General features: G+C 36.4%; 7 non-coding genes across 7 annotated transcripts; all 7 read left to right on the top strand.

The window, feature by feature from the left end:
* Window positions 1-6,474: 6,474 nt before the first annotated feature.
* On the top strand, window positions 6,475-6,556 carry TRNAL-AAG (transfer RNA leucine (anticodon AAG)). Its single transcript has one exon. It is a non-coding gene; the product is annotated as a tRNA-Leu (tRNA).
* Window positions 6,557-7,498: 942 nt separating this feature from the next.
* On the top strand, window positions 7,499-7,580 carry TRNAL-UAG (transfer RNA leucine (anticodon UAG)). The gene has a single exon. It is a non-coding gene; the product is annotated as a tRNA-Leu (tRNA).
* A 231-nt stretch (window positions 7,581-7,811) lies between these two features.
* On the top strand, window positions 7,812-7,893 carry TRNAL-AAG (transfer RNA leucine (anticodon AAG)). The gene has a single exon. It is a non-coding gene; the product is annotated as a tRNA-Leu (tRNA).
* Window positions 7,894-8,849: 956 nt separating this feature from the next.
* Window positions 8,850-8,931, top strand: TRNAL-UAG (transfer RNA leucine (anticodon UAG)). The gene has a single exon. It is a non-coding gene; the product is annotated as a tRNA-Leu (tRNA).
* Window positions 8,932-10,198: 1,267 nt separating this feature from the next.
* Window positions 10,199-10,280, top strand: TRNAL-UAG (transfer RNA leucine (anticodon UAG)). The gene has a single exon. It is a non-coding gene; the product is annotated as a tRNA-Leu (tRNA).
* A 231-nt stretch (window positions 10,281-10,511) lies between these two features.
* TRNAL-AAG (transfer RNA leucine (anticodon AAG)) lies at window positions 10,512-10,593 on the top strand. Its single transcript has one exon. It is a non-coding gene; the product is annotated as a tRNA-Leu (tRNA).
* A 1,408-nt stretch (window positions 10,594-12,001) lies between these two features.
* Window positions 12,002-12,083, top strand: TRNAL-UAG (transfer RNA leucine (anticodon UAG)). The gene has a single exon. It is a non-coding gene; the product is annotated as a tRNA-Leu (tRNA).
* Window positions 12,084-17,993: the final 5,910 nt, after the last annotated feature.

Here is a 17,993-nt window from a genome sequence, read left to right as displayed (position 1 = left end):
TAATCTTCTTTTGTATTTGTATGATTTAGCAGTTTTCAGTTAAGATAAAGACCGTTGATAGAATCTTTGTTTTTGCCTAATGTTTAGAGACATGCCCATTTTCCAAAATGTACTAATTTTAAATGTTGTCAAATGTACTTCACTTTCTCTAAGGAAGCTTAATTATCCATGCTGTTAAAGGTAGCATGGCTGAGTGGTCTAAGGCGCTGGATTTAGGCTCCAGTCTCTTTGGAGGCGTGGGTTCAAATCCCACTGCTGCCAACATATTGAGGTTTTGAAAACCTTTTCAGCTTATATTTATGATTTTTGCTAACAGAAAAATTAGCATATTTTTGTATGAGTGCGTGCTTTGCTTTTTTGGAAAAGACAAAAGATAGAATCATTGCTTTTTCCTTTTTGTTTAGAGACCTATCCATTTTCCACAATGCACAAGTTTAAAATGTAGTCAGATACACTAAACTTACTCTAAGGAAGCTCTTTTAATGATGCATTAGAAAGACTGCCCCGACACAGAGAATTAGACCAATAAGAAGGTGACAGGGAATAATTATCATAAAATTAATTTTTATTTGATAACAATAGTGACAAACATCAAAACTTAATATTAAAAATGTATATATTATCTAATGATATAGTACAATGCAACACTGTGCACAAATTGAGCCGCTTTATAATAAGGCAAGCCAATTTATATAGAGATAAAGAGCAATCAATGGCATAATAAATCCAAAAATCATGTGCAGGACAACAGTCAAATTTAATACAAACACAAAAACAGTGTATATAATATGTAATAATATATATAAAAATTAATATAAATTGTGCTATATGTAAAAACCAGTATCCACCACTAGGTGGTGCAAGAGACCCAATCCAACAAAGATGTGGTAGAAAAAGTGCTATGTGCAATGACTGCTGACCGACACAAGGGGCATCTAGGTTCAAAGGCCCAGAGAAAGTGCTCCGTGCTATATAAATATATAAGTATGCCAGATTACTTACAAATTACCAGGGATGATTACAGGGCTGCCAGCGGCTCAATGTGCACCCCGACGCGCGTTTCGGACATCCAGTCCTTCGTCAGGGGGTATTCTAATTGCATGATCGGGGGGTTTAAATATCTTATGGAGGTGCCAATGTCAGCGCCCAGCGCATGGACGGCGCATGCGCCGCCCGAACAACCCGGAAGTCCGGGACGCCGCATCACGCGTCCGGACGCACTTGATGGTACATGGTGTTGCCAAGGACACCGAGACGCCGCGACCCAGGCACCCGAGCGTCGGACGCGCATGCGCACAACGCCAGGAGCAACATGGGCAACTGCGGACAAAGATGTGAAGTACAGGGAAGCATTAATAGGCAGGAAAAATAATGTGTATGTGTGGGACACATGAAATGGTGTATGAAGGTGAACAAAAAAAGGGGGGTTATTAAATGATGTGTGTGCACACAACTGTGGTACAATATATATATAATTTATAATTCTGTAGGTGCAAAAAGCTATATGGATATGTGCAGGCTACAATTCATTACCAGGGGAGTTGTGGACAGGGTTTATAGAAGTTGGATAGAGCTGTGCAATGTCGTATAAGAAACCTTATATACAATAGATACATATATATTATATTAATCAATGTTCTAAACACAATATATTTATAATATTATTTATACAATCATAGATAAAATCCTCTAAGATCGGATACGGATGCAGAAGACCGCCACATTGGATCCGAAAAGGAAACAGTCCGACCCCCGGCCACAAACGCCACGCACGGAGGCCCAACACACGGAGTAGGTCCGCAACAGAAGAGGTACGTAAATAAAATACCTGGGTAATAAAAGCAAACGTTAAAAACAACATAGTGAAGACAATATACAGAAAAAATTATACAGAAAAATTATTAAAAAAATTACGATCATGGAATTAAAATTATAAATATTCCATATAGATAACCATACCAATGATATATAGCAAATATTTTAAAAATGAATAATTAAAAATTTTTTTAATTATTTTTCAAAAATTTTTTTAAAAGGAGCGGGTATACAATTTTTAAAAAATAATAAAAAATATATATATATATAAAACATGTATGGAGCAAATAAGATGGTCACAAAAACGGAGCAAAGCTTATATTTTCGTTGAGGCCATTGGGTGATACTGTGTCAAGCAGCCAAGTCCATTTAGTTTCTAATTGGGCCAAGGGTATGCTGATCTTCCCACCTCTCTCCTTTTGTTCAATCATGTCTATCCCAACCACTTTAAGAAGAGAGGCGTCACAATTGTGATGTATCTTGAAGTGCCTTGGTAGAGTCTTCAACATTGTAGTGTCCTCTATTTCCCTGGCTGCCTGTATACCAAGTACATGTTCTCTTGTACGTACTTTCAGTTGCCGGATTGTCATCCCTATGTAGATAAGTGGGCAAGGGCATACAGCGTAGTAAACTACGGCACGTGATGTGCATGTAATATTGCGTTTAATTTTGTAAATTGTAGTGCCCTTACTATTACTAAATGTTTGTGACCTCATAATATTCGGACAGGCCACACATCTTCCACAAGGTTTGCATCCTGGTTGGGGTCTAGCCGTACTTAGGAAAGTGGAATGCAATGATGGATCACCGACATAATGACTCTTTACAAGAGAATCACCCAAGTTTTGTGAGCGTCTAAACGTTATATCTGGATATTCGCTGATATATTTTGATATTACCGGATCGCTCAGTAGAATCGGCCACGACTTTGTCAAATAATGACGCATTAAATCAGCCTGGCCATGAAATTGGGTGATAAATCTGGTGGGCTGTATTTTATTTCGAGGTTTTACAGTATACAACGCCTCATGTCTAGTAGTATACTTGGCACGATTATAGGCCTTTTTAACTGATCTACGGCTGTATCCACGCTCTAAGAATCTTTCCTTCAGATTATTAGCTTGTCTCACAAAATCTTCCTCATTTGAGCATATTCTCCGAAGGCGTAAAAATTGGCCTATAGGTATAGATTTTATCATTGCCTTCGGGTGTGATGATGATGCATGTAAGTATGAGTTTACTGCCGTCGGTTTCCGATGTAGATCAGTCTGGAGGACATTATCCACACCCCTCTTTACTTCCACGTCAAGAAATTCAATTTTATTTTGATCCCATTTGTATGTTAGATGTATATTTAATAGATTTTGATTTAACTGGAGCATAAAAGATTCCAGGGATGTGACAGGTCCTTGCCAGAGGATGAATATATCATCGATGAAGCGTACCCATAAAAGGATACGCTCCATTGCTGGCATCAGATCAGACATCAAGAGGTCCCTCTCCCACAGCCCCAGAAATAGGTTTGCATACGCCGGCGCGAATGAAGCACCCATTGCGGTGCCCTGGAGCTGCAGGTAGAAGGACCCCTTGAATAAAAAGAAATTATGCGACAAGGAAAATTGTAGAAGTTCCAAGACAAACTCATTCATATTTCTAGATATTGAAGAAGATTCTAGGAAGTACCGGACTGCTCTCAAGCCATCACTATGGCGTATGTTTGTGTAGAGAGATTCTACGTCACATGACACCAATAAGGTGTCATTATCAATATGTAGGCCATCAATTTTTTTCAAAAAATCGCTTGTATCTTTAATAAATGAGGGTAGCTCCTCAACTAAGGGTTGTAATTTGGAGTCTATATATTTATTGATGTTCTCCATAAAGTTTCCACATCCCGAGATTATCGGCCTACCTGGTGGTACAGTTTGGTCTTTATGGATTTTAGGCAATAAATAGAATGTGGGTATTGCTGGTTCTACAACTTGTAGTGCCGAAAATAAATCCTTAGTTATCACCCCATTGTCCCTAGTCTCTCTCAGGATAGCCAATAGTTCCTTTACAAATTTATCCAAAGGATTGAACGTTAGTTTTTTGTAGCATGTCTCACTCCTTAGTTGTTTGAATGCCTCTGCTTCATAGAGTGGTTTAGGCCAAATTACTACGTTTCCGCCTTTGTCGGCAGGTTTTATTAGAATATCCCGCATTCCCTGAAGTTTAACTAGACTATTCCTCTCTTCCCTGTTTAAATTCACAGTATTCGGGTAGCGTGGAATCTTATTGAATTCTTTGCTCACCGTCTGGACAAAAATGTCCAGGGTCGAGCATGAAGACAGAGGTGGAAATCTACGTGAACGTGGTTTTATAGAGTCTGGAATCTTACCTCCCTCCGTTTCGTTATGTTCACGTGCTAGTTCCTCCAAGGTATTTAGTGCCTCCTGTTCCGCCTCTGTGGGGAATAGTAAATTGGTATCTTCATTATGAAAATGTTGTTTAAATAATAATTTTCTTGCAAAGAGATGCAAGTCTTTAATAGCCATAAATTTATTAAAGTTCCCCGTGGGACAGAACATTAACCCTTTGCTCAATACCCCCAATTCTATTTCTGAAAAGTTGTGGGAACTTAAATTAATTACCTTGCTGTTATTTCCACTTCTTTCGGGGGAATATCTGAAGTTCCGTTTAGTTGACACATAACGAGGTTCCCTTTTCCGTTTGGGGGTAGAAATGACAGACATAGAGGTAGAGGCGGAAGAGGAGGCACACGAGACATCACCATTGTTTATGCTTGAAGTTGTAGACATTATACGTTCACGAGTTATGTCCTTATTTATACTTCTGCGCCATCTATAGATCTTCCCATTTGCCAGATCTTTTTGATCTCTCATAAGTTTGTTGGCTTGTTTACCCTGGATGTCTTTTACCCACTGATCCACCAATTTTTCCAATTGGGGATTGATTGTCTCAAATTGTTCAGGGGTAAGATTACCTTTGGCCTTCATAAGGTTTTCATCTAGTGACTTATCAATTTCAGTCAATATTTTCAAATTATATTGTATGAGAAGCTCCATCAGTTTCTTTGATGTATCATTACATATTGTTTCCCATTTATTGATGAATTCCTCATCGTCCATGGGAAACGAAGGTGTAACTTGAATCCTTAGGCCTCTAGGAATGAGTTGCCTTTGGACATAGTTCTCCAAGAACGCTCTGTTCCACCATGATCTTGTTCTTTTATATGTTAAATTCTTTATGATATGAAAACAATCATCATATTGTATACCACCATTAGCGGTTATAGGGTTACCACTATTGCCAAACACTGCATTAATTTGTCCCTGCCAAGTCTGTTCCCTGGTCCTAAAATCCATGTTCAGAGCAAAAGGAAGCCTGTGCAAAACACAGTATATATATTAGTAACAGACACAGAGATGACACCTTTATAAAAATATATATATATATTATCAACGTAAGAATGGAATATAGTATCAAAAGATTATAATCACTAGGTCACCCCGTGTGTCAAATTTATAGTGTAAGACCACTACCTAGAAGAGAAAGACTGCCCCGACACAGAGAATTAGACCAATAAGAAGGTGACAGGGAATAATTATCATAAAATTAATTTTTATTTGATAACAATAGTGACAAACATCAAAACTTAATATTAAAAATGTATATATTATCTAATGATATAGTACAATGCAACACTGTGCACAAATTGAGCCGCTTTATAATAAGGCAAGCCAATTTATATAGAGATAAAGAGCAATCAATGGCATAATAAATCCAAAAATCATGTGCAGGACAACAGTCAAATTTAATACAAACACAAAAACAGTGTATATAATATGTAATAATATATATAAAAATTAATATAAATTGTGCTATATGTAAAAACCAGTATCCACCACTAGGTGGTGCAAGAGACCCAATCCAACAAAGATGTGGTAGAAAAAGTGCTATGTGCAATGACTGCTGACCGACACAAGGGGCATCTAGGTTCAAAGGCCCATACTTATATATTTATATAGCACGGAGCACTTTCTCTGTGCCTTTGAACCTAGATGCCCCTTGTGTCGGTCAGCAGTCATTGCACATAGCACTTTTTCTACCACATCTTTGTTGGATTGGGTCTCTTGCACCACCTAGTGGTGGATACTGGTTTTTACATATAGCACAATTTATATTAATTTTTATATATATTATTACATATTATATACACTGTTTTTGTGTTTGTATTAAATTTGACTGTTGTCCTGCACATGATTTTTGGATTTATTATGCCATTGATTGCTCTTTATCTCTATATAAATTGGCTTGCCTTATTATAAAGCGGCTCAATTTGTGCACAGTGTTGCATTGTACTATATCATTAGATAATATATACATTTTTAATATTAAGTTTTGATGTTTGTCACTATTGTTATCAAATAAAAATTAATTTTATGATAATTATTCCCTGTCACCTTCTTATTGGTCTAATTCTCTGTGTCGGGGCAGTCTTTCTCTTCTAGGTAGTGGTCTTACACTATAAATTTGACACACGGGGTGACCTAGTGATTATAATCTTTTGATACTATATTCCATTCTTACGTTGATAATATATATATATATTTTTATAAAGGTGTCATCTCTGTGTCTGTTACTAATGATGCATTAGGTAGCATGGCCGAGCGGTCTAAGGCGCTGGATTAAGGCTCCAGTCTCTTCGGAGGCGTGGGTTCAAATCCCACTGCTGCCAGTATTATGAGGTTTTGAGAACCCTTTGATCTAATTCTGAGGATTTTGTATTTCCATGAGTGTGTGCATTTCTGTTTTGGAAAAGACAGTTTTAGACTTTAGTTTAGAGACTTACCTAAATTTTTTACAGACTTGTGGGTTCAAATGCCACTAGTATGAGTTCTTTTAAACCTTTTTATCTTATTCTTATAATTATGCTAACATGCAAAATTAGCATATGCTTTAAACCCACTGCTGCCAGTATTATGAGATCTTGAAATGTTTTTGTACTTATTCTCATGATTTTGCTAACATGCAAATTAGCATGTGATTTAATCTTCTTTTGTATTTGCATGATTTTCCAGTTTTCAGTTCAGATAAAGACTGTTGAAAGAATCCTTGCTTTTTTCTAATGTTTAGAGACATGCCCATTCAAATCCCACTGCTGCCATTATTATGAGGTTTTGAGAACCCTTTGATCTAATTCTTATGATTTTGTATTTTCATGAGTGTGTTAATTTCTGTTTAGGAAAAGACAGTTGAAAGAATCATTGATTTTTCCTATTGTTAAGAGACTTACCCATATTCCAACAGACTTGTGAGTTCAAATCCCACTGCTGCCACTAGTATGAGTTCTTTTAAACCTTTTTATCTCATTCTTATAATTATGCTAACATGCAAAATTAGCATATGCTTTAATCTCACTGCTGCCAGTATTATGAGATCTTGAAATGTTTTTGTACTTATTCTTATGATTTTGCTAGCATGCAAATTAGCATGTGATATAATCTTCTTTTGTATTTGTATGATTTAGCAGTTTTCAGTTAAGATAAAGACCGTTGATAGAATCTTTGTTTTTGCCTAATGTTTAGAGACATGCCCATTTTCCAAAATGTACTAATTTTAAATGTTGTCAAATGTACTTCACTTTCTCTAAGGAAGCTTAATTAACCATACTGTTTAAGGTAGCATGGCCGAGTGGTCTAAGGCGCTGGATTTAGGCTCCAGTCTCTTTGGAGGCGTGGGTTCAAATCCCACTGCTGCCAACATATTGAGGTTTTGAAAACCTTTTCAGCTTATATTTATGATTTTGCTAATAGAAAAATTAGCATATTTTTGTATGAGTGTGTGCTTTGCTTTTTTGGAAAAGACAAAAGATAGAATCATTGCTTTTTCCTTTTTGTTTAGAGACCTATCCATTTTCCACAATGCACAAGTTTAAAATGTAGTCAGATACACTAAACTTACTCTAAGGAAGCTCTTTTAATGATGCATTAGGTAGCATGGCCGAGCGGTCTAAGGCGCTGGATTAAGGCTCCAGTCTCTTCGGAGGCGTGGGTTCAAATCCCACTGCTGCCAGCATTATGAGGTTTTGAGAGCCCTTTGATCTAATTCTGAGGATTTTGTATTTCCATGAGTGTGTGCATTTCTGTTTTGGAAAAGACAGTTGAAAGAATCATTGATTGTTCCTATTGTTTAGAGACTTACCTAAATTTTAACAGACTTGTGGGTTCAAATGCCACTAGTATGAGTTCTTTTAAACCTTTTTATCTTATTCTTATAATTATGCTAACATGCAAAATTAGCATATGCTTTAAACCCACTGCTGCCAGTATTATGAGATCTTGAAATGTTTTTGTACTTATTCTTATGATTTTGCTAACATGCAAATTAGCATGTGATTTAATCTTCTTTTGTATTTGCATGATTTTCCAGTTTTCAGTTCAGATAAAGACTGTTGAAAGAATCCTTGCTTTTTTCTAATGTTTAGAGACATGCCCATTCAAATCCCACTGCTGCCATTATTATGAGGTTTTGAGAACCCTTTGATCTAATTCTTATGATTTTGTATTTTCATGAGTGTGTTAATTTCTGTTTAGGAAGAGACAGTTGAAAGAATCTCTGATTTTTCCTATTGTTAAGAGACTTACCCATATTCCAACAGACTTGTGAGTTCAAATCCCACTGCTGCCACTAGTATGAGTTCTTTTAAACCTTTTTATCTCATTCTTATAATTATGCTAACATGCAAAATTAGCATATGCTTTAATCTCACTGCTGCCAGTATAATGAGATCTTGAAATGTTTTTGTACTTATTCTTATGATTTTGCTAGCATGCAAATTAGCATGTGATATAATCTTCTTTTGTATTTGTATGATTTAGCAGTTTTCAGTTAAGATAAAGACCGTTGATAGAATCTTTGTTTTTGCCTAATGTTTAGAGACATGCCCATTTTCCAAAATGTACTAATTTTAAATGTTGTCAAATGTACTTCACTTTCTCTAAGGAAGCTTAATTAACCATACTGTTTAAGGTAGCATGGCCGAGTGGTCTAAGGCGCTGGATTTAGGCTCCAGTCTCTTTGGAGGCGTGGGTTCAAATCCCACTGCTGCCAACATATTGAGGTTTTGAAAACCTTTTCAGCTTATATTTATGATTTTGCTAATAGAAAAATTAGCATATTTTTGTATGAGTGCGTGCTTTGCTTTTTTGGAAAAGACAAAAGATAGAATCATTGCTTTTTCCTTTTTGTTTAGAGACCTATCCATTTTCCACAATGCACAAGTTTAAAATGTAGTCAGATACACTAAACTTACTCTAAGGAAGCTCTTTTAATGACGCATTAGGTAGCATGGCCGAGCGGTCTAAGGTGCTGGATTAAGGCTCCAGTCTCTTCGGAGGCGTGGGTTCAAATCCCACTGCTGCCAGTATTATGAGGTTTTGAGAACCCTTTGATCTAATTCTGAGTATTTTGTATTTCCATGAGTGTGCATTTCTGTTTTGGAAAAGACAGTTGAAAGAATCATTGATTGTTCCTATTGTTTAGAGACTTACCTAAATTTTAACAGACTTGTGGGTTCAAATGCCACTAGTATGAGTTCTTTTAAACCTTTTTATCTTATTCTTATAATTATGCTAACATGCAAAATTAGCGTATGCTTTAAACCCACTGCTGCCAGTATTATGAGATCTTGAAATGTTTTTGTACTTATTCTTATGATTTTGCTAACATGCAAATTAGCATGTGATTTAATCTTCTTTTGTATTTGCATGATTTTCCAGTTTTCAGTTCAGATAAAGACTGTTGAAAGAATCCTTGCTTTTTTCTAATGTTTAGAGACATGCCCATTCAAATCCCACTGCTGCCATTATTATGAGGTTTTGAGAACCCTTTGATCTAATTCTTATGATTTTGTATTTTCATGAGTGTGTTAATTTCTGTTTAGGAAGAGACAGTTGAAAGAATCTTTGATTTTTCCTATTGTTAAGAGACTTACCCATATTCCAACAGACTTGTGAGTTCAAATCCCACTGCTGCCACTAGTATGAGTTCTTTTAAACCTTTTTATCTCATTCTTATAATTATGCTAACATGCAAAATTAGCATATGCTTTAATCTCACTGCTGCCAGTATAATGAGATCTTGAAATGTTTTTGTACTTATTCTTATGATTTTGCTAGCATGCAAATTAGCATGTGATATAATCTTCTTTTGCATTTGTATGATTTAGCAGTTTTCAGTTAAGATAAAGACCGTTGATAGAATCTTTGTTTTTGCCTAATGTTTAGAGACATGCCCATTTTCCAAAATGTACTAATTTTAAATGTTGTCAAATGTACTTCACTTTCTCTAAGGAAGCTTAATTAACCATACTGTTTAAGGTAGCATGGCCGAGTGGTCTAAGGCGCTGGATTTAGGCTCCAGTCTCTTTGGAGGCGTGGGTTCAAATCCCACTGCTGCCAACATATTGAGGTTTTGAAAACCTTTTCAGCTTATATTTATGATTTTGCTAATAGAAAAATTAGCATATTTTTGTATGAGTGTGTGCTTTGCTTTTTTGGAAAAGACAAAAGATAGAATCATTGCTTTTTCCTTTTTGTTTAGAGACCTATCCATTTTCCACAATGCACAAGTTTAAAATGTAGTCAGATACACTAAACTTACTCTAAGGAAGCTCTTTTAATGATGCATTAGGTAGCATGGCCGAGCGGTCTAAGGCGCTGGATTAAGGCTCCAGTCTCTTCGGAGGCGTGGGTTCAAATCCCACTGCTGCCAGTATTATGAGGTTTTGAGAACCCTTTGATCTAATTCTGAGGATTTTGTATTTCCATGAGTGTGTGCATTTCTGTTTTGGAAAAGACAGTTGAAAGAATCATTGATTGTTCCTATTGTTTAGAGACTTACCTAAATTTTAACAGACTTGTGGGTTCAAATGCCACTAGTATGAGTTATTTTAAACCTTTTTATCTTATTCTTATAATAATGCTAACATGCAAAATTAGCATATGCTTTAAACCCACTGCTGCCAGTATTATGAGATCTTGAAATGTTTTTGTACTTATTCTCATGATTTTGCTAACATGCAAATTAGCATGTGATTTAATCTTCTTTTGTATTTGCATGATTTTCCAGTTTTCAGTTCAGATAAAGACTGTTGAAAGAATCCTTGCTTTTTTCTAATGTTTAGAGACATGCCCATTCAAATCCCACTGCTGCCATTATTATGAGGTTTTGAGAACCCTTTGATCTAATTCTTATGATTTTGTATTTTCATGAGTGTGTTAATTTCTGTTTAGGAAAAGACAGTTGAAAGAATCATTGATTTTTCCTATTGTTAAGAGACTTACCCATATTCCAACAGACTTGTGAGTTCAAATCCCACTGCTGCCACTAGTATGAGTTCTTTTAAACCTTTTTATCTCATTCTTATAATTATGCTAACATGCAAAATTAGCATATGCTTTAATCTCACTGCTGCCAGTATTATGAGATCTTGAAATGTTTTTGTACTTATTCTTATGATTTTGCTAACATGCAAATTAGCATGTGATTTAATCTTCTTTTGTATTTGCATGATTTTCCAGTTTTCAGTTCAGATAAAGACTGTTGAAAGAATCCTTGCTTTTTTCTAATGTTTAGAGACATGCCCATTCAAATCCCACTGCTGCCATTATTATGAGGTTTTGAGAACCCTTTGATCTAATTCTTATGATTTTGTATTTTCATGAGTGTGTTAATTTCTGTTTAGGAAGAGACAGTTGAAAGAATCTTTGATTTTTCCTATTGTTAAGAGACTTACCCATATTCCAACAGACTTGTGAGTTCAAATCCCACTGCTGCCACTAGTATGAGTTCTTTTAAACCTTTTTATCTCATTCTTATAATTATGCTAACATGCAAAATTAGCATATGCTTTAATCTCACTGCTGCCAGTATAATGAGATCTTGAAATGTTTTTGTACTTATTCTTATGATTTTGCTAGCATGCAAATTAGCATGTGATATAATCTTCTTTTGCATTTGTATGATTTAGCAGTTTTCAGTTAAGATAAAGACCGTTGATAGAATCTTTGTTTTTGCCTAATGTTTAGAGACATGCCCATTTTCCAAAATGTACTAATTTTAAATGTTGTCAAATGTACTTCACTTTCTCTAAGGAAGCTTAATTAACCATACTGTTTAAGGTAGCATGGCCGAGTGGTCTAAGGCGCTGGATTTAGGCTCCAGTCTCTTTGGAGGCGTGGGTTCAAATCCCACTGCTGCCAACATATTGAGGTTTTGAAAACCTTTTCAGCTTATATTTATGATTTTGCTAATAGAAAAATTAGCATATTTTTGTATGAGTGTGTGCTTTGCTTTTTTGGAAAAGACAAAAGATAGAATCATTGCTTTTTCCTTTTTGTTTAGAGACCTATCCATTTTCCACAATGCACAAGTTTAAAATGTAGTCAGATACACTAAACTTACTCTAAGGAAGCTTAATTATCCATGCTGTTTAAGGTAGCATGGCTGAGTGGTCTAAGGCGCTGGATTTAGGCTCCAGTCTCTTTGGAGGCGTGGGTTCAAATCCCACTGCTGCCAGTATTATGAGGTTTTGAGAACCCTTTGATCTAATTCTGAGGATTTTGTATTTCCATGAGTGTGTGCATTTCTGTTTTGGAAAAGACAGTTGAAAGAATCATTGATTGTTCCTATTGTTTAGAGACTTACCTAAATTTTAACAGACTTGTGGGTTCAAATGCCACTAGTATGAGTTCTTTTAAACCTTTTTATCTTATTCTTATAATAATGCTAACATGCAAAATTAGCATATGCTTTAAACCCACTGCTGCCAGTATTATGAGATCTTGAAATGTTTTTGTACTTATTCTTATGATTTTGCTAACATGCAAATTAGCATGTGATTTAATCTTCTTTTGTATTTGCATGATTTTGCAGTTTTCAGTTCAGATAAAGACTGTTGATAGAATCCTTGCTTTTTTCTAATGTTTAGAGACATGCCCATTCAAATCCCACTGCTGCCAGTATTATGAGGTTTTGAGAACCCTTTGATCTAATTCTTATGATTTTGTATTTTCATGAGTGTGTTAATTTCTGTTTAGGAAAAGACAGTTGAAATAATCATTGATTTTTCCTATTGTTAAGAGACTTACCCATATTCCAACAGACTTGTGAGTTCAAATCCCACTGCTGCCACTAGTATGAGTTCTCTTAAACCTTTTTATCTCATTCTTATAATTATGCTAACATGCAAAATTAGCATATGCTTTAATCTCACTGCTGCCAGTATTATGAGATCTTGAAATGTTTTTGTACTTATTCTTATGATTTTGCTAGCATGCAAATTAGCATGTGATATAATCTTCTTTTGTATTTGTATGATTTAGCAGTTTTCAGTTAAGATAAAGACCGTTGATAGAATCTTTGTTTTTGCCTAATGTTTAGAGACATGCCCATTTTCCAAAATGTACTAATTTTAAATGTTGTCAAATGTACTTCACTTTCTCTAAGGAAGCTTAATTATCCATGCTGTTAAAGGTAGCATGGCTGAGTGGTCTAAGGCGCTGGATTTAGGCTCCAGTCTCTTTGGAGGCGTGGGTTCAAATCCCACTGCTGCCAACATATTGAGGTTTTGAAAACCTTTTCAGCTTATATTTATGATTTTTGCTAACAGAAAAATTAGCATATTTTTGTATGAGTGCGTGCTTTGCTTTTTTGGAAAAGACAAAAGATAGAATCATTGCTTTTTCCTTTTTGTTTAGAGACCTATCCATTTTCCACAATGCACAAGTTTAAAATGTAGTCAGATACACTAAACTTACTCTAAGGAAGCTCTTTTAATGATGCATTAGAAAGACTGCCCCGACACAGAGAATTAGACCAATAAGAAGGTGACAGGGAATAATTATCATAAAATTAATTTTTATTTGATAACAATAGTGACAAACATCAAAACTTAATATTAAAAATGTATATATTATCTAATGATATAGTACAATGCAACACTGTGCACAAATTGAGCCGCTTTATAATAAGGCAAGCCAATTTATATAGAGATAAAGAGCAATCAATGGCATAATAAATCCAAAAATCATGTGCAGGACAACAGTCAAATTTAATACAAACACAAAAACAGTGTATATAATATGTAATAATATATATAAAAATTAATATAAATTGTGCTATATGTAAAAACCAGTATCCACCACTAGGTGGTGCAAGAGACCCAATCCAACAAAGATGTGGTAGAAAAAGTGCTATGTGCAATGACTGCTGACCGACACAAGGGGCATCTAGGTTCAAAGGCCCAGAGAAAGTGCTCCGTGCTATATAAATATATAAGTATGCCAGATTACTTACAAATTACCAGGGATGATTACAGGGCTGCCAGCGGCTCAATGTGCACCCCGACGCGCGTTTCGGACATCCAGTCCTTCGTCAGGGGGTATTCTAATTGCATGATCGGGGGGTTTAAATATCTTATGGAGGTGCCAATGTCAGCGCCCAGCGCATGGACGGCGCATGCGCCGCCCGAACAACCCGGAAGTCCGGGACGCCGCATCACGCGTCCGGACGCACTTGATGGTACATGGTGTTGCCAAGGACACCGAGACGCCGCGACCCAGGCACCCGAGCGTCGGACGCGCATGCGCACAACGCCAGGAGCAACATGGGCAACTGCGGACAAAGATGTGAAGTACAGGGAAGCATTAATAGGCAGGAAAAATAATGTGTATGTGTGGGACACATGAAATGGTGTATGAAGGTGAACAAAAAAAGGGGGGTTATTAAATGATGTGTGTGCACACAACTGTGGTACAATATATATATAATTTATAATTCTGTAGGTGCAAAAAGCTATATGGATATGTGCAGGCTACAATTCATTACCAGGGGAGTTGTGGACAGGGTTTATAGAAGTTGGATAGAGCTGTGCAATGTCGTATAAGAAACCTTATATACAATAGATACATATATATTATATTAATCAATGTTCTAAACACAATATATTTATAATATTATTTATACAATCATAGATAAAATCCTCTAAGATCGGATACGGATGCAGAAGACCGCCACATTGGATCCGAAAAGGAAACAGTCCGACCCCCGGCCACAAACGCCACGCACGGAGGCCCAACACACGGAGTAGGTCCGCAACAGAAGAGGTACGTAAATAAAATACCTGGGTAATAAAAGCAAACGTTAAAAACAACATAGTGAAGACAATATACAGAAAAAATTATACAGAAAAATTATTAAAAAAATTACGATCATGGAATTAAAATTATAAATATTCCATATAGATAACCATACCAATGATATATAGCAAATATTTTAAAAATGAATAATTAAAAATTTTTTTAATTATTTTTCAAAAATTTTTTTAAAAGGAGCGGGTATACAATTTTTAAAAAATAATAAAAAATATATATATATATAAAACATGTATGGAGCAAATAAGATGGTCACAAAAACGGAGCAAAGCTTATATTTTCGTTGAGGCCATTGGGTGATACTGTGTCAAGCAGCCAAGTCCATTTAGTTTCTAATTGGGCCAAGGGTATGCTGATCTTCCCACCTCTCTCCTTTTGTTCAATCATGTCTATCCCAACCACTTTAAGAAGAGAGGCGTCACAATTGTGATGTATCTTGAAGTGCCTTGGTAGAGTCTTCAACATTGTAGTGTCCTCTATTTCCCTGGCTGCCTGTATACCAAGTACATGTTCTCTTGTACGTACTTTCAGTTGCCGGATTGTCATCCCTATGTAGATAAGTGGGCAAGGGCATACAGCGTAGTAAACTACGGCACGTGATGTGCATGTAATATTGCGTTTAATTTTGTAAATTGTAGTGCCCTTACTATTACTAAATGTTTGTGACCTCATAATATTCGGACAGGCCACACATCTTCCACAAGGTTTGCATCCTGGTTGGGGTCTAGCCGTACTTAGGAAAGTGGAATGCAATGATGGATCACCGACATAATGACTCTTTACAAGAGAATCACCCAAGTTTTGTGAGCGTCTAAACGTTATATCTGGATATTCGCTGATATATTTTGATATTACCGGATCGCTCAGTAGAATCGGCCACGACTTTGTCAAATAATGACGCATTAAATCAGCCTGGCCATGAAATTGGGTGATAAATCTGGTGGGCTGTATTTTATTTCGAGGTTTTACAGTATACAACGCCTCATGTCTAGTAGTATACTTGGCACGATTATAGGCCTTTTTAACTGATCTACGGCTGTATCCACGCTCTAAGAATCTTTCCTTCAGATTATTAGCTTGTCTCACAAAATCTTCCTCATTTGAGCATATTCTCCGAAGGCGTAAAAATTGGCCTATAGGTATAGATTTTATCATTGCCTTCGGGTGTGATGATGATGCATGTAAGTATGAGTTTACTGCCGTCGGTTTCCGATGTAGATCAGTCTGGAGGACATTATCCACACCCCTCTTTACTTCCACGTCAAGAAATTCAATTTTATTTTGATCCCATTTGTATGTTAGATGTATATTTAATAGATTTTGATTTAACTGGAGCATAAAAGATTCCAGGGATGTGACAGGTCCTTGCCAGAGGATGAATATATCATCGATGAAGCGTACCCATAAAAGGATACGCTCCATTGCTGGCATCAGATCAGACATCAAGAGGTCCCTCTCCCACAGCCCCAGAAATAGGTTTGCATACGCCGGCGCGAATGAAGCACCCATTGCGGTGCCCTGGAGCTGCAGGTAGAAGGACCCCTTGAATAAAAAGAAATTATGCGACAAGGAAAATTGTAGAAGTTCCAAGACAAACTCATTCATATTTCTAGATATTGAAGAAGATTCTAGGAAGTACCGGACTGCTCTCAAGCCATCACTATGGCGTATGTTTGTGTAGAGAGATTCTACGTCACATGACACCAATAAGGTGTCATTATCAATATGTAGGCCATCAATTTTTTTCAAAAAATCGCTTGTATCTTTAATAAATGAGGGTAGCTCCTCAACTAAGGGTTGTAATTTGGAGTCTATATATTTATTGATGTTCTCCATAAAGTTTCCACATCCCGAGATTATCGGCCTACCTGGTGGTACAGTTTGGTCTTTATGGATTTTAGGCAATAAATAGAATGTGGGTATTGCTGGTTCTACAACTTGTAGTGCCGAAAATAAATCCTTAGTTATCACCCCATTGTCCCTAGTCTCTCTCAGGATAGCCAATAGTTCCTTTACAAATTTATCCAAAGGATTGAACGTTAGTTTTTTGTAGCATGTCTCACTCCTTAGTTGTTTGAATGCCTCTGCTTCATAGAGTGGTTTAGGCCAAATTACTACGTTTCCGCCTTTGTCGGCAGGTTTTATTAGAATATCCCGCATTCCCTGAAGTTTAACTAGACTATTCCTCTCTTCCCTGTTTAAATTCACAGTATTCGGGTAGCGTGGAATCTTATTGAATTCTTTGCTCACCGTCTGGACAAAAATGTCCAGGGTCGAGCATGAAGACAGAGGTGGAAATCTACGTGAACGTGGTTTTATAGAGTCTGGAATCTTACCTCCCTCCGTTTCGTTATGTTCACGTGCTAGTTCCTCCAAGGTATTTAGTGCCTCCTGTTCCGCCTCTGTGGGGAATAGTAAATTGGTATCTTCATTATGAAAATGTTGTTTAAATAATAATTTTCTTGCAAAGAGATGCAAGTCTTTAATAGCCATAAATTTATTAAAGTTCCCCGTGGGACAGAACATTAACCCTTTGCTCAATACCCCCAATTCTATTTCTGAAAAGTTGTGGGAACTTAAATTAATTACCTTGCTGTTATTTCCACTTCTTTCGGGGGAATATCTGAAGTTCCGTTTAGTTGACACATAACGAGGTTCCCTTTTCCGTTTGGGGGTAGAAATGACAGACATAGAGGTAGAGGCGGAAGAGGAGGCACACGAGACATCACCATTGTTTATGCTTGAAGTTGTAGACATTATACGTTCACGAGTTATGTCCTTATTTATACTTCTGCGCCATCTATAGATCTTCCCATTTGCCAGATCTTTTTGATCTCTCATAAGTTTGTTGGCTTGTTTACCCTGGATGTCTTTTACCCACTGATCCACCAATTTTTCCAATTGGGGATTGATTGTCTCAAATTGTTCAGGGGTAAGATTACCTTTGGCCTTCATAAG

The sequence above is a fragment of the Ranitomeya variabilis genome, chromosome 5 (assembly GCF_051348905.1).
Source record: "Ranitomeya variabilis isolate aRanVar5 chromosome 5, aRanVar5.hap1, whole genome shotgun sequence".
NCBI classification, from domain to species: domain Eukaryota; kingdom Metazoa; phylum Chordata; class Amphibia; order Anura; family Dendrobatidae; genus Ranitomeya; species Ranitomeya variabilis.
Note: the sequence above shows the minus strand (reverse complement) of the source record. Positions and strands in the feature narration are given on the sequence as shown.